At 31.4% G+C, this 5,051-nt stretch overlaps 1 non-coding gene across 1 annotated transcript; it reads left to right on the top strand.

Annotated features, from left to right (window-relative positions):
* Positions 1-4,710: 4,710 nt before the first annotated feature.
* On the top strand, positions 4,711-4,817 carry LOC111755959 (U6 spliceosomal RNA). The gene has a single exon (XR_002790490.1). It is a non-coding gene; the product is annotated as a U6 spliceosomal RNA (small nuclear RNA).
* The last annotated feature ends 234 nt before the right edge of the window (positions 4,818-5,051 follow it).

A 5,051-nucleotide genomic window follows, 5' to 3' on the forward strand; every position in this document is an offset into this window, starting at 1 on the left:
AATTTAGGAAATAAGTAAATTAAAATCATTTACAGTAATATGAAAATTACTTTTAAATGCAATGATGTAAGAAAATTTCAAGAAAAAAGTGAAATAAACACCAGATTTCCACTTATGTACAATGTACAAGCATAAAATACAATCTTTATGCTTATAAATACATTTAAAATCATAAAACATAATATGCATTACAGACATGAGATTTGAAAGAGTAGTTATCTTGGGATATCTTAGGTACAAATAACATTACTAATATACTATTTAATGAATCTTGTATCCAAAAATAGTTTTATTTTTATCATTTTTTTCACAAAGTATTTATTTTTAAACATGACAATGACAAGAAACTATTATTACCCCTCATATGTGCAAAGAAGACAAAAGCAATAAAAAGGTGCTTTAATGAAATACACTAACATTAGATAAATAAGAGAAAATGTTATCCATTAAAATGTCAAGAACTTTTTAATATTTCCTGACTGACTGACAGACAATCACAAAACCAAAAGATGCGAACCCTGGAGTAATTTCCATACTGCACCTGCAGCTTGTCCCTCTGACCTCACCTTTCCTCTCAGTGCCATCCCCCTTCTGTTTCACCCTTTTCTTGTGAAACAGTTGGCAGAATACCAGCAAAGATGTGGAGATAATCCTTCTAACTCACTTGGGTAAAGCTCCAAAGTAACAGAAAGCATAGATCTCCAGGAATCAGGCAAGTGTGGTGGGTTCTTGATCTTTAATCTTATTGCTCAGAGAAATTGTTTACTAAACACTGGAAATGTAATAAAAACCAGGAATCATGCAAGTCAGTGACAAAGTTAATAAAAAATTATATCCAAAATAGTAGTGTTAACTATATTTATATTTAATTAGCCTCAACAATAAATAAATCACACTTTTGCCTAAAATTGTAAACTACATAACAGTACCAAATTAAAGATAACATAGTCTACTAGCAGTAGCTTTTCTCTAATCACCAATTCTAAAATTTGATTCTGTGAAAATTCAGATTCACACTGTTGGTATTAAATATAAATTTTAGGTCCTGCATTATGTTTTCCTAATTCACAGAAAATATTATTTTCAAAATTGTTAATTCTATGCAACTCCTATAAAATGATCACTTATTTGCAAATTAAACAGATTTATGATTCCTTGACAAATAATCATGTTAAAAACCAAATGACAACAAAAGTAACAGAAATTATGCCACATCATATTTATAATGTAAATTCTCAAAAAAGACTCATTGCATAATCAATAATATGAGAGCTGTTCAAATTTCACTTCAGTCTCTATTGTTCCCACTGTCCTCATTTCTAAACTTTATGTACTGATTGTTTTCACCTGGGAACAACGTGATGAAAACTAAATAAAACACTTAAGGTTAAAAAAAGGAGGTAAACAATGAGTAACTGTTAGATATTCAACAATTTTATTACTTAGGTATTTATGTTAATACACTTTTTATTTTGTAAGCATGTTCATGAAACACTTATTTCATGTTTCCACAAGGTGAATTGCTAAATACTTAACTCGACTGTAGTATTTTTTCCACAATACAAAGGATACATAGAAACAATTAAAACATGTTTTTATGCCTCTCCTAGGTGTCTTTGATAACATCCTCTGTTAAAGGCCTTTTTCATTCCACTAATTAAGGGCTAAGATTGAGTTCAGTAGTGAGAATTATATGCAGTTAATTTGGGACCTCTTGGAGGATTCTGTAGTTCATTACTATCTTATCAGGCCACGAAATTCTTTTGCTATATGAAGAAATGTCTCACGTTAGTTACCTGCTGCTGAAAGTATCTGGCTATCCCCCATCTCTGTACTGTATTGCCTTTTTAAGAGAATCCACTTGTAACACTTCTTGTCCTGAACTCTTTTTTGTCAAATTATGATTACACATGGATACTGAGTGCTGCTAACCAAGCAGCTGTCCTCACTGGAGGCTGGCAACAAAGGGGGTGCCAATTATTTTCTACAGAAAATCTTCAGGAAAAACAGCCCTTGATGTGAAAAAGCTGCACTTTCATTACTCTCTGGTCCTATGTCAATATTTCTTTAAGTAATTGACTACAAGTCATAATTAACCAAGTGGGGACTACCAAGTTTTAACAAGTTAAAAACAGCTCGACTATAGTTTCAAACACATGTTTCTTTCTTTCCTGAGAGAGTGAAAAAGTAAAAGATACAGTTAACACTCAAACTAATTTATTTTTACATATTTTATAATCAATATCATGATAAAAGAAACATCAACAACCTATGCAATAAAAGAATCTTGATGTTAATTTTTTTTTTAGTTAAAGGAAAGACACTGGAGGCTGAGTCAATGATATCTGAAAATGATTTATGCTTCAGTGTCTGAAATTCCATAACAGTCAAGCACACAATGATCTAAGTGAACAGCTAAAATCTGATTATCCATGAGTAGTAACTAAAAAGGCCGCACAGAGAAAATCTTTGCCAGTAGATGAAACCTTCATGTTTTTAAATTTTATTAATCAATTTTTCAAAAAAACATAGGGGTAACAAAGCTTTTAGACTTAAATCCTGTGAAAGTATTATTTTTCACTCTTAGAAGAATGCTTAACAGACATTAACTTTCTCAATCTTGATTTTGAAGTAAGCTTAGCAGGAAAGAGCTTCAGCTAAATGGAAAGTGTATTAGAGTTTTAAATGCTTGATTGTCTTTCACGGATATAAATCAGTGTCTAGTTTCTGATCCCAACTTTATTTTTGGATAGTTATCCCAATTATAAATGCTTGTAGTTTCATGATAGTGTGTTTCTGGGCACATTGTTTTCTATTTAAAGCATTCCTTCTCAAAAACCAAACACTGTGGAAATTGAGTAGGTTCAAGAAGTAATTGTGGTGAATTAAAGAAACTTTATACAACACAACACATAGTAACTTGTGTTGTAAATGCTGAGGTCCATTTAAAGCACCTGAAGAGAAAGTTTTAGTATCACAAGATTCCTCTCTTCAAAAGTTACTTTATCATTTTTCTAAAGTAGAAAATAGTATGAGGAGCCAGAGGCATAAGCAAGTCAATGGTAATGTCCAGGCAAACAATAAAGTAACAAGAGGAAATGTAACTCGTGAAGTAAAGAATGATAGTAAAATGAAGTTGTCATGATATCTTCAGTCACATTTCATAGCAATGTTTTGTGTGGCATTGTGAGTAGTCAAATAATATCAATAAAAAGGAAGTTGCTTTAAATATCAAACATCTACATTTAATAAAAATGTTGGCCATAATATAATGATAATTTCCATATGGGTCAAGGGAGAATGAGAAGTTGTCAGTCAAAAGATACCAATTTTCACTACACAAAGGAAGTAAGTCCAAGAGATCTAGACATTAACATGTAAGTGACTATAGTGAAAAATATTGTATACTTCACAATCACTGAGAATTAACTTAAATCTTCTCACCACCAAATAATAAATATGCATGATGATTATTGAACACATTGGCCTTTGAAACTCGATACATATATGAAAATATCAAATGTAATATATGCATGCATATATATACATATATTAAAAATAAGTGCAAAAATTAGTGGTTAGATGGTATGTTCATGAATTTGGAACATCAAAAGTTGCCAAATGATGTTATATTCTAAAGGATTTGTTATGAAACCATTAACATACTGTTTCTTCATATAGCAAAAGAATTTCGTGGCCTCATAAGATAGTAATGAACTACAGAATCCTCCAAGAGGTCCCAAATTAACTGCATATAATTCTCACTACTGAACCCAATCTTAGCCCTTAATTAGTGGAATGAAAAAGGCCTTTAACAGAGTACATTTTCCATACAGTCTTTTAAGTGTGTTTCTGTTAATACCATTTCCTGTGCTGTACCATGTCACTGGCCTATGAAGATGATGTCCCTGGCGTGCATAGTGTGAAGCTACTGTGGTCGCATAGTCCTATTCTGACACTTGGGACAGAGTCTTCTGAAACGATGGACAAGAGGTGGGAACAAAGCCCCAACAGGAAAAAACTACATGACTGCTACAAAGAAAGATAATGTGACTGTGTTACAGCAGCCATTTGCATATTGTAAATTTTGCTCTAAGTGCTAATCTCATTAAAATTAAAAAATAAATTCTAAAACTTTTATTATTATTATTATTATTATTATTATTATTTTGTACCAGGAATTAAACTCAGGACCTCATGCTTGCCAGACAGGCGTTGTTCCACTGAGCTATATTCCCACAAACTAATGCTTACTAAAAATAGTTACATGCAGTTTATTAGCTAAATACCTTGATTCTGTATGTAAATAGCTTTCACTTATGGTTAAATTACTTTTAGTCAGCTCTATTTGACACACTAAGTATCACTTTTCTCCCATCAAAGCAAGCATGTTGTTTAGTTCGTATTTATAGCAATAAATTGCGACTTAGATCCAGAATGTCACTTCAGGGTCACCATATTAGGTAAGCCATATTTCCTTCAAGTTCCATGAATGATTATTTATAGTATTTGTAGTTTAATTTAAAAAAAAAAACTAAGAAAATTGCTAGTGACCTCCATCTGGGTCTTGCTTCAGATGTAATTCCTTTTACTTTACTGCTGATCTGAGATTTCAGATTCATTTTTAAAGCCATGATATATTTTTTTTTCAAAAATGTCTGTGAAGTTTATCTATAGTTCAGCTTTTAAAGGATGTAGAAAAATGAACTTGTGCTCACTTTGGCAGCACATATACTAAAATTGGAACGATACAGAGAAGATTAGCATGGCCCCTGCGCAAGGATGACACGCAAATTCGTGAAGCGTTCCATATTTAAAAAAAAAAAAAAAAAGAAAAATGAACTAATAATCGTTGAAAAGAAATTGATGTTTTAGCACTACAAAAGACACAGCTCAAGATTAATAGCCTGCTCCATTATCTGTTAATGCCTTAGTTCTTTTTATACAAAAATATTTCCTTAAAATTGTCATTTTCAATGATTAAAGATATTTATTTTTCTTTCCTTTTTCGGCATAATGTTTGCTTTTTTCATGTAACAGGAAAACCAACA

Source organism: Cavia porcellus, unplaced genomic scaffold (assembly GCF_034190915.1).
Source record: "Cavia porcellus strain 051 isolate PalLab524CR breed Dunkin Hartley unplaced genomic scaffold, mCavPor4.1 scaffold_34, whole genome shotgun sequence".
In the NCBI taxonomy this organism is placed as follows: Eukaryota; Metazoa; Chordata; class Mammalia; order Rodentia; family Caviidae; genus Cavia; species Cavia porcellus.